Source organism: Quercus suber, unplaced genomic scaffold, assembly GCF_002906115.3.
Source record: "Quercus suber isolate HL8 unplaced genomic scaffold, Cork oak 2.0 scaffold_593, whole genome shotgun sequence".
NCBI classification, from domain to species: domain Eukaryota; kingdom Viridiplantae; phylum Streptophyta; class Magnoliopsida; order Fagales; family Fagaceae; genus Quercus; species Quercus suber.
In genome coordinates, this window is record NW_027070038.1 from 196,012 (window position 1) to 208,905 (window position 12,894).

A 12,894-nucleotide genomic window follows, 5' to 3' on the forward strand; every position below is an offset into this window, starting at 1 on the left:
TTTTATAACACATTATTGTCTTACTTTATAATACATAAAACATCAATACCTCTATTTACTTTATCACTTCATTTAAATATTTTTTTATTATTAATTTTTAATTTTTACTTTTTAACAATTTTTACTCTTTTTTGTTGTCTGTTTATCTCTCTTCCTCTCTGTATCTCTCTCTTCTATGAAGCAAGAACAACCACCAGGCACAACCCACTGCCAGCACAACCAGCCGTCACAATCCACAGCCATAAACTCACTGTCCCAAAAAAAAAAATCATATCAAACACGCCCAAAAACCACCGCAACTCTAATAAAAGAATAAATAAATAAATAAAAACTAACCACCACAAACCCACCTCAACATCCACCACATACCCACTTCAAAAAGCACCACAAAGAACCATAGAACCGCCGCAACCCACCACCCACAACCAGCCACCACAAACACTCATAGCCCACTGCAAATCTAATCTAAAAAATAATTAAATAACCCCACCACAAACTGCCACAACCGCTGAGGATGAAATGTTTCCTCAACCCCAAAAGTATAAGCAACATCAACAGCTTCAACACTGCTATCAATTTTCATCATTTCCTCTATAATATATTAATATCTGTGATAGGTACAAGATTACATCACAAAGACTTGACCATTACAGAAAATGAGCAAGCAATATTATCTACATATGCCAAGAGGGAGGGAGAAGCTCTAGGCTGGGAGAGAGAGAGACTAAAAGAGGGAGAAGATTGAAGAGAGGAAAAGAGAGAGAGAAACAATTTTTTAATGAGAAAAAGTAACCCCACCAAATAAACTATAGTTTTTTTTTCCCTATGGAGCTGCAATAAACTCTTAGAGATAACCATTTACGGGTTATTGAAAAATTGTTTAGATGTAGCACCATCGTATGCTTTCTAGTATTGATGTGTTAAAAATAGTAATTTGGCTTTTTAACAGCATGAATGCTAATGCTATTAGGATCTATACATATATCTTAGGCTTACTTTTTATTTCTTCGTTTTTTAAGGAAAAAACGTTATTAGTAGGTTTCAAATTTTATGATTATGAGGTCATAGTGACATAGTGTGTGAGCGGAGGAAAACACTTAAGTGCTTCGGGAGCAATGTTTCCTCCTCTCACATGAGAAGTGAGCTCCATGGTGAGTCCCATGCGTAGAGCCCACCCCTCATATGAGAGGAGTGAGCATTACTAATATATGATAAAAGTTTAGCACACTAGACATAAAAAAAAACACCCAAACGTCAAATCTCTCAAATGCCATAAAAATTTAGAGTTTCGTACTGTACCATGTCTCTCATTAATAAAAGATTGATCTTATTTTAAATTTTAAAGGTGATATGTTAAAAATAAGAAATGTAATGTGGAGTATATTGTTAAATGCTATGTTAAAATAGATAAAATAACATTTTAATGTGTTAAAATAAAACTTTTTTTAGAACAACTAGTGCCCGTTTAGTGGCAGTATTTAAGTATAGTTGTTCAGTTTTCAGTATTGTAGAAATACATGTTTCAGGCTCCGTTTGGTACATCTCCTCAAATACATGTTTTTAGGTTTTAAATAACATTACACGTATTTCTACACATTTTTTCACCCACACATATTTTCACACATGTTATCAAACAACAAAACACATATTTTTAAGTGCATGTACCAAACACCCTCTAAGTATTATAAAAATACATATTAGAAGTATTATTGTTATTTAAATACTGAAAACCGATATTTAAACAACAGTAACAAACAATCTCCTAATGTTTTGTTTTGAAAATTTAATACTCAAATGTTGGTTTATTAGGATAGGAACCATCCAAATTCGAAAAGGTTTTTTTTGCCCCTTTATTATTATTTTTTTGGGGGGGGTGGTTATTGGTATGTTTGGATAACATGAATTTGAATTTAGATTTGAATTTGAGTGTGTCCAAATCCAAATTCATTGTTTGGATAAGTTAAAAGAGTTGGATTTGGATTTGGCCCAAATCCATCTTGGATTTCAGTGGTCCAAATCCATGGATTTGAAATCCCCTCTCCTACCCAGGTATTTAGAAATCCCTCACCTACGCTTGCCCTCTGTTCTCAGAAACTGTCACGCACTCTCTTCCTCTGTTCTCAGTAGTCAGTGCTTCTTTCTCTCTTTCTCGCAGCAAGGTTTGTCTCTCTCAACTCTTTTCTTCCTCTTTATCCTCTCTATTTCTCTCTTTCTACTAAATCTGAATCATAAAGGCTTTGGGGTTTTCTGTGGGTTTCATTTTTTTTTTGTGGGTTTGTTTGGGTTTCCTCTGATTTATGTGTGGGTTTTGTTTGGGATTCGTTTGATTTGTTTGTGGGATTTGTTTCATAGTATTTTCAATGATTTGTTTTGAGTTTGTCTTTATTTTCTATTTCAATTTTCGTTCATGGGTTTGTAATGCAAATTATGTGTTTGATGAAATGCTTCTATGAACTGATATACATAAATAGAGCATGAGAATTGTTATAAGCTTTTGGTTCATTTTTTTCAGGACTCATTGTGTGTGTGTAAACAGTTCTTGTAGCTATTTGTTGAATTTTTTCAGTGAGGCTGTACAACTGAGATGGTGCTTTGGTAAAAGCATCATGCAGTGGTAGGTGAGGAGGCAAGGTACATTAGATTAGATGACACCAATCCCATAATCATACACTTGAACTTTCATTAGAGAAGAGAAGGAAATTGAAATGGTAGCAATTTACTGCTTCAATTGGTTTTAGAGTAGTTAAATTGATAAAGTTCAAATTTTTATGCTTGAATGTTATGGAAAGTTGCAATTTTGAATTGGGTTTGTTGTAATTTTCGTGATCTTGGAGATACGTTTTTGTACAATGGTTGGTTGGCACTTCGTATGTACTTTTAATTGCTTTTAGGAGCAATGTTTGGTTTTTCCTTTTACAAAGAAAAATCGCTTTCAGTGTGCTAATTGAACACTACCTATATTCTATCTGGGTTCCGTTGTAGTTTGAAACTTAAATTTCTTATTAGTTTCATCGTAGTTTGAGGTTAAGTTGAAACACATTGATGATTTGGTTTTTATGTGATCATGGTAATGTGAAGTAAAACAATGTAGTGCTTGGACTATGAGATAATTAGGCCAAATTATGACCTTTTAGTTCAATTTAAGTTGTAAGAAAATGAATGATGACCTAGCAGGTTCAAGAGAAGTAGGTTCTTAGTTTATGGAATAGCATAGGTTGGGCTGGTTATTTTGGTTTGAGGCAGTGAAAAGGTGAAGAAAATTAATTGAATGTGGCTATTTTAAACTCGAAAAATAATTGAAATTAGCTATTTGAAGGTTTAGATTTAGATGTGCAGTGATTCCTAGCAAACTTTGGTGAGTAGATGTAGCTATAACCGGCTTAGTGCGATATATGATACGTCTCCTGAAGCTTCTTTGGAGAATTTTTCATCTGTGCTTCATTTCTATTCTCCTATGTCTAGGTCCTTTGGTCCATAATGGTCATCATGGTTGGTTTGTTGGTATGTCTTATATGAGGAAAATGTTTGGCTGTAAGGAAGAATTTATATTGCTCGATCTAGACTCAACATATATTTTGTTGGATGGTATCAATCTAATGTATGCTTAGCGATGCTCTTGCAGTGGAAATTGAAATGTTGTTTATTATTCATATTTGTAGTTGCAATTGCATTGTTTTGTTTGGTGTGATTTCATGGATTTTCTTTGATAACCTTTTTTTTTAGTTATAGATTCTTATTGTTTGTATTTTGAAAAATGAACAGAGGCAAAAATGACCAATGATGGAAGAGATATATCCATTCAACGAAAACGTAGAAGAGAGGAGATGGAAGTATATGATGAAGAGGCGATGAGATTTTTGCCTTTGCTAGTGGAGTTTATATATTGTAATTTTCTTATTTTGTATTTTGTATTATTTGAAAAACATAATAGAAATGGGAAGAAAATACACATATTTTGGGTATTTAATCTGTCTCTCTTGATATATAATTGTTTAGTTGTTATGAACTTTAGAATACTTTTTTAGTTTGAGATTTTGAATTTTATGAAAAAAAATCCATGCGTTTGGGTTTTTTCTCTAGTTGATATAAAAATTTTAGTTGTCAATAATTGGCAAAATATTTTTTTAGTTGTTTATAACTAAAGATATTTAGTTATTATTTTGTCAATTGAATTATTAATATTACCTCATGTATTTATTAAAAATGTTACTAAAATTAAAATGTAGAAGGATTAAGAAAAATAATAATTAAAAAATATATTTTATTGATATTAAATCCAAATTCAAATTTAGATATCTAAACAATGGAATTTGAAATGATGAATTTCAAATCATTCTTTGTTTAAAAAGACCCAAACAAGGAATTTTAAAATCAAAGGATTTCAAATATAGGCATTTTAAATCAATGGATTTCAGATCCAGATCCAAACCCAATGTTGCCATCCAAACACAACCCATATGCATTTGAAAATGAAAAATTGAAAGTGGACTTGTACGAACTTTAAAGAGGTTGCATAGCTGCAGAGAAGTACCAAAAGAAACAAAGACAAGGAAATCGGAGCCTCAAGGCTCAAGGGCTAGTGGCTTTGTTGAGGGATCAAATTAATAAGGACGCTACTCGCTACAGAGTATAGAGATAAGCTTCAGGGTTGTATCACAGGAGCCTTTTAGCAAGCTTTCCTCGACAAGGATACGCTTGAGAACCAGTGGGTCTTTGATTATGAAGACCAAATTGAAGAGGGTTTTCGTCTCCCTGCTCTCCCAGCCATAATTTGTCTCTCATAGCAAAGGTATTAAGTATATAACCATTGAAAACCTTATGACAAGCCATAAGAAACATAACATGTAACCCAAAAAAAAAAAAAAAAATCCTAAAGTTGCTAGGAGACCCTTAAAAACTCTAAAACACTCCTAGCTTGAAAAATCTAATTCATGTTAAGCACAAAATTATATTAAAATTATCAAAAAAAGCAAAATTGAGAAAATTACAAAATTAAATTCTACGATTATATTAGATATCCCAAAAAGGCAAGACCTTATTCTAAATTTTAATTGAAAATTACTCCAATAATAAAAGAAAAATTACCATAAATAACGAAAACGATTAATTAAAGGCCTAAACGAAAGAATTCACCTAAAAAACGGTGTAAGTAAATACTGTATAAGGCATGAATTTTGATCCTCACAATGATTCTTTGCAAGTCAGGAAATTTCACATGGTCCCGTCCTTAACTCCTATAATTTCTACTATCACTTTTTTTTTTTTTTTTTTATCCTATGAACTTCTTTTGCGTTTGACAGCTCTATGTTTAAGAAATGTTTGTGCTATCCACTGGACTTTCTCCTAACAATTTGGGCTTGGGTTCATTCGAAGCTACCTATCGAGTACTAAAATTAAATAATTTAAAGCAAATTTGCAGTTTCATCAATCAAGTTCCCTATGTTGATTCCGACACTATTCTTGGTTCTAGAGGCCGGTTTGTTTGGTTGTGTGTTCAGGTAAACCATGATGAGCTACTCAAAACCTTTATGAAGATTGCAAAATATGCTTAATTGAATTTTAATAAGGGTATTGGAAGCATGTGTTTCCTGTATGGTAGACCTGGATACAAGAAAGAGTAATACTAATACCCATAAGTAGTTCATGATGTTGCTATGCCATTGCTAAAGTGTGAGAACCTTGACGCATAGCACCAGAAGGTTTTTGGGTATTCCCCTAGATAATGAGTCTCATATTGGAGGCTCAATTGACCATGTTTATTTCCCTAAATTGAGCAAAGTAGAATGGAGTCGATTATTATTGGGACAAAATCAAGAAACCCAATAAAATATGCATTTATTCAGCAAAAAAAATATACATACATACATATATATATATATATATGCATTTTATTAACTAATCCAAAATTACATTATCATAACAAAAATATGAAATAAGAAAATTACATGGCTTTTACCTTGTTGCAAAATAATGAAAAATTGCATTGCTTTTATTTATAATTACAAACTAAGAAAATGTAAAATTACTTCTTCTTTTTTACGAGTTAAAGCAAAATGTAAACTTACATTGGAAGTAAACTAATCTAAATCCTTAGATTTAGACTTGAAGGCTAAGCGACATACCAATCTTGCCCAATCCGAAGATGTCTCCAAGGAATTAATGGCAAATGATTAATCCCATCAAGTCAAAAAATTTCATTCATAAATCAATGTCATGTGATACATTACACAAAAATCAAGGAATGAGTCAAATAAGAACATTCATATCTCTAAAATTTTCTATTTATTTTACTTTTTTTTTTCTATTTTACATGATCACTTTGCAAAAACGCCCACATCAAATTATCTATAATACACCCTCTTTTATTTAAATAATATTTTTCTCACATTTTTATTATTATTTCACACCTACCCACTGTCCCACCTAGGGGTGGCAAAATTTGACACGACCCACGAACCCGACACGACATGACACAAAATTAGTAGGTTATGGGTTGAGGCTTAATGGGTTCGTGTCATATTCGGGTTGACACGACTGACCCGTTTAATAAACGGGTTGGGTTAATGTTGAACACATAAAACCTGTTTGACCCGTTTAACCCGTTTAATTAAATGCTATTTTACTAATATACCCTTCAACTCTAGGTATATAAACTTATTAGTTGTTGCAATTTATTTTCTTTGACATATTGTGATTGATTATTTGTGATATTGAGATATGCTTTTGTAGGGACTCAGTTTAGGAAAGTTCCCCAACAATACATTTTTAGAGAGTGGATCGAAAGGTTAGGCCCTCACAGACTAACAACGAAGCACAAGCCACCTTTCTCCATTGAAGGGGAGTGAGCCCAACTTACAACTAAGGGCAGCTCCTCGGCCCTCGTCCGAGGAGGTTCCCCCCCTGAAAATGACATGACCTCCGAGTCATTCTATCTCCTTCTCCTCCATCCTCCAAAGAATCCCCCCCTCCAAACTACTTTGTTCGCCTTTCTTATATGGTTCTCTCCCTCCTATCCCCTTCTTCCTTCTGTTGATCATCCATTGGCCTTCCCTCTGACCGTCCGTCCCATCAGAGGCCTCATCCGTACTCAAGTGGCTCACAATAATCAATGTTACCCTGTCAAAGGGTTACACCCCCATTAATGCGGCCAGAGGGGTTAGATGAGCGCATTCAATGCAGAGGTGACAGCTCGCCTAAGGCTTGCTCCTTCGCCGTGCTCCCGGCACCGACGCGTGGCACTGGACCCTCTCCTCCTCGGATATTCAAGAAGTTCCCTCTTTGGCGGGGCAGTGATCGTGGTCTTCCGAGGTCTCGGATGTCCGAGGACGGGGCCATCCTCGGATATGCTCCTCAGGGGTTCCTCACGCTTCCATCCTCGGACCCCTCATGCATCCTCGGAGTAGGCCCTTGGGCCTGGCCTGGAGTGGGCCAAGGCCATCTGATTTTTTGGCCCCACAATAGCCCCTCAAAATCTTGCTACACGCATCCTCGGGCGGGGAGAAGGATTTTGACATCCTCGGGCTCGCTCCGTGCCCAGTCGAGCCTTACCCTCCATCAGCACTAGGGTCTATTCATCTGCCCAAGGCACGTTGTTGACATTTCAGAGCGCGTAACGTGCTTATCATTAAATTCAGGCGGCTCTGTGCTCCCCACGTCTAACGAGGCGTTACCAATCCAACGGTAGAGGTTTGCCTCGCATTTATGGGCGGGAAAACCCGTATGGCTCTTCGATTTGAGGTATAAATACCCATACGAACCGCTTCTTCCTGTTCCTTATTTGCAATCAAGAATTCTCACGCGTCCTTCCTGAGTTCAGCCACACTCTCACTTACATCTCCAGCACAAAAAGCCTATCCGAGGAGCTCCTCCTTTTCCCAGTAAGTCGCTCTATCCCTCTCTGAGCTCTCTCCCTCTTTACCCCTTCTTCTCCTTCACCTGTTCTTTCTTAGTTCCTTTAGGCGTCAACTGGGATGGGTAGGTTTAAGAAATACGTCTACACTGAGGAGGCGATTAAAATGACTACTTAGGAACGATCGCCCGTTGCGCCTGCCAGTGCACTAATCCTTCCCACAGACGGCGCCAATTGTAGGGACTCAGTTTAGGAAGGTTCCCCAACAATACATTTTTAGAGAGTGGGTCGAAGGTTAGGCCCTCACAGACTAACAACGGAGCAAAGCCACCTTTCTCCATTGAAGGGGAGAGCCCAACTTACAACTAAGGGCAGCTCCTCGGCCCTCGTCCGAGGAGGTTCCCCCCCTGAAATGACATGACCTCCGAGTCATTCTATCTCCTTCTCCTCCATCCTCCAAAGAATCCCCCCTCCAAACTGCTTTGTTCGCCTTTCTTATATGGTTCTCTCCCTCCTATCCCCTTCTTCCTTCTGTTGATCATCCATTGGCCTTCCCTCTGACCGTCCGTCCCATCAGAGGCCTCATCCGTACTCGAGTGGCTCACAATAATCAATGTTACCCTGTCAAAGGGTTACACCCCCATTAATGCGGCCAGGGGGGTTAGATGAGCGCATTCAATGCAGAGGTGACAGCTCGCCTAAGGCTTGCTCCTTCGCCGTGCTCCCGGCACCGACGCGTGGCACTGGACCTCTCCTCCTCGGATATTCAAGAAGTTCCCTTTTTGGCGGCAGTGTCGTGGTCTTCCGAGGTCTCGGATGTCCGAGGACGGGGCCATCCTCGATATCTCCTCAGGGGTTGTCCTCAGCTTCCATCCTCGACCCCTCATGCATCCTCGGAGCGGCCCTTGGGCCTGGCCTGAGTGGGCCAAGGCCATCTGATTTTTGGCCCCACAGCTTTAATTTTGAATGATTATTTGTGAAGTAGCTACTTGTTAATTCTGAATTTTATATTAAGAATATTTATTTGTTTGTTTTTTCATACTTTTTTTTTTCCATTTTGATAAAATCTGATAAACAAGTCGACATGGCTGACCTTTTAATAACTGAGTCGTGTTAAGGTTGAGGAATCTTGACCTGTTTAATAAACATGTCAGTTAGTGTTGACTTATATAGTCGAATACTCATGACTTGACAGACGCGAATCCGACACGCGAACACAAATTGCCACCTCTAGTCCCACCCACCTTATCACACACACCAAACTCATTACTTCTTTGAACACACTCTCTCTCTCTTTTTGTACTTCTCCTTCTTCTTTCTTCTTCTGCATCTTCTTCTTCTCCTTCTCCTTCTTCTTTTGCAATTCGAGTTTGATTATAACTAGTGATTTTGGGTTTGAAATTTGGGTGTAATTTTGGGTGGATTTTTCCACTACTGTGGGTAGTGATTTGGGGCTCTCCACTGCTACTTCTTCTTCTTATTTGGCATCTTCTCTTTTTTCTACTACTTCTGCATTTTCTTCTTCTCCTTTTGCAATTTGGGTTTGATTATGGGTTTGATGATTTTTTTTTTTTTTTTTTAGGAGAAGATTTGATGAATTTGGAATCTAGATTCAGAATAAGTTTGAAGAATTTGATGATTTGTATAGATTTTTCATTGAATTTAAGAGAATATAAGAGGAGAAAGAAGCAGAGGAAGAGAGAATATGATAAGAGAGGAGAGAGAAAAAAAAATGAAATAAAAAGCTACAGTAATCTGTAAATATACAAGGTTATTGTAGCAATAATGGAAATGCACAATATTATACAGGAATTGATGTAGGTAAATTTTGAGCAAAAATATGTAAAATTATGCACATTTTCTATTTTTTTACATGAACACTTTGCAAAAATACCTACATCAGATTATCTATAATACACTCTTTTTTATTTAAAAAATATTTTCTAATTTTTTTTATTATTATTTCACACCTACCCAAGCCCCACCTACCTTACCACACACTCCGAACTCATTAATTCTCTAAACACTCTCTCTCTTTCTTTTTCGCCTTATCCTTCTTTCTTCTTCTGCATCTTTCTCTTCTTTCTTCTTCATCTTCTCCTTCTCCTTCTTCTTTTCTTTTTTCTTTGCAATTTAAGTTTGATTATGGGCAATGATTTTGGGTTTGCAATTTGGATGGTAATTTTGTGCAGATTTCTCCGCTATTGTGGGCGGTGATTTAGGGCTCTCCGTTGCTACTTCTTCTTCTTCTTCAGCATCTTCTTCTTCTTCTTCTTCTTCTACCACTTCTGCATTTTCTTCTTCTTTTTTTGCAATTTGGGTTTAATAATTTTTATGGGTTTAATGATTTTTTTTTAAGGAGAGGGTTTGATGAATTTGGGATCTAGATTTAGAATAAGTTTGAAGAATTTGGTGATCTGTATAGATTTGTTGTTGATTTAAGAGAATATAAGAGGAGAAACAGAGTGAGGAAGAGAGAAAATCGAATTAGAGAGGAGAGAGAAAAAATAAAATAAGAAGCTACGATAATCATGTAAATATACACGGTTCCTGTAGCAATAATGGAAGGCATGTGGGGGAGGCCTTATCTGTGATCACCATGGGAAATGGATTAAGGGCTACATGAGGAATATCGAGGTTGCAACCAGTATTGTTGCTGAATTTTGGGCTTTGAGAAATGGGCTGATGCTAATTGTCCAGCCTGGCATTACCCAACTTTTTGTTGAATTAGATGCACAAGGTATTGTTAACCTCATTTTAGCTAAAAAAAATTTAAAAAAAAAAAAAAAAAAAAACCCTCTAACAGCTCGTATTCCCCTCTTCTCAACGACTACAGGTACCTCCTAGGGCAATTCCACCATATCAAGATCAACCATGTCTTTAGGAAGGCGAATAAGTGTGCTGACAACCTTGCTAGAGCAGGCTGCTCCTTTTATGGGATTTTATTGTTTTAGATTTGCCACCTACTAATGATTATGTAATTTTTTAAGTTCGGACGCTGCTAGTTGTACTCAAGGCTTTTAGCCACTACTTCGCCTTTTATGGCTAGCTAGTTTAATGCATTTTCCATTTAACCAAAATAATAATAATAATAATAATGGAAACATACAGTAATATAGAGGGATTTATGTGAGTAAATTTTGAGCAAAAATGTGTAAAATTATGCACTTTTTCTATTTTGTACTGATTAGTGCGAGTGCTCTAACACGTGAGATTATATAAAATAAATAAATAAATGAATCTTAAAAAAAAAAAAAAAAATCATGGAATTGCATTCTTAAGGTCATATCTACTCATGTATGGTGGCAAGATGATGACAAATCTTAACTCATATGACCATACTCTCAAGAAATCATCTACATGTTCATCACATCCACATGTGAAATTCCTAATTTGATGCAATAACTGATCATGATATGCAATTCAATTTCGTGACATCAAAAGGAAATCCTTCATATTAAAATTTAAGTGATCAACCTTAAGACTCTTTCTGGACATATCAGTCGATGATGTTATCCCACAAATAACGAGGACACCAAACTTACTTGCTCAGTCCATATGTCAAAAGATTTCAAGGCCTTTCAAGCTGCAAGAACACAAATGGGACAAACTGAAAATCTGTTATTTGGTATTAAGTATAATTCAAAAATTTAGCTTTCAAGAAGTTACCAATAATCTATATCTATATATATATATATCTAAAAGATAAAACGTAGCATTTATTTTTGTTATGCTCTAGTTGAGTCGCATTGACAATCACATCATCATCCTTTTTGTTTCAAATTTTTTCCAATATTTTTAAAAACATTTACTCATTTAAGGCGACTTAAAAACTCCATTATTTAAAAATTAAAATATTTTTAACCATTATTATTATTATTATTTTTCCAACATTTCTCTCTCATTTTTACTTTTTTATTTCCCCACTACTTTCGACCTTAATATCACTTTTATCTATCATTTTTCTTCTTTTATTTGGACTCTTATTATTCTAAAGAGAAAGTTTCTCTGCAATCTGAATTGGAGGAAGTCTCCCCACACTGTGACGTGTCATTATCAGTGAGTAACACCTGTCCCACTCATTAAAACTTAAATTCAAGAGATAACTCCCGTTCACTCAAACGTTAGCAATTTTTCCATTTTTCCATTTTTTTTATTAAAAAATAATTAATTATTTCTCTCACCATCACCTAAATGATCAGTCCTTTCTCTCTCTCACTCCTTCAACACAAATCAGTTTCCCATCTCTCGTGATGGGTAACCGATTTTTCTCCATCATGGAAAAGCATGACATGAGTTCCTGAATTAATCAAGAGATACTATTTCTTTCCCAGTTTTTTATCATTCTTCTTCCTCAACCAAAAGCTACCGCCCCTTCAACCAAAATTTCTAGCTGATTAAAGCCAAACAAGCATGAAAAACGCAGGCAAAGAAACACCAAAACAAAATATCAGTATCCAAAGTTTTCTTTAAAAAATTAAAAATTTCTTAGAAATCAAACATAAGCTAGAAATATCAAAGAAAGATTAAAACAAAGCCACAAACTTGACAAAATCAAATCTGATTCTACTGCTGCTAGTAGCCAAGTTTATCATAATCCTCAACAAACCCACAAACTTCTCAAATCAAATACCATACCCAAATCTAAACCAAAACAGAAACCCAAAACAAATCCATTGATCTCACCCAAACCTCAACTTCAACCTCAAAAATAATTTGCACTATCACAACACCTATCTCACTAGATCAACAACACAACCATGAAACACAAATGCCATGGAGAAAATCGAAGAAGCCTCCTGTGTTCTTCTAAATCTTGGTTTAAGTTCATTCTCAACCATCAAAAGAAGTCGATCTGGGTACAGAGATGTATTGGGCATTGATTGATTGTTGTTCAGATGAAGAGGGAGAGTTAGATGAAGAAAGAAGAGACTTGGGTGAGAGTTGATCATGGGAGAGAACGAAAATGATGAGGAAGAAGAAACGGTGAGGAGAAAGTTTTTCTGCAATCTAGAATAAAACAGAGAGATGGGGAAAGGATTTGC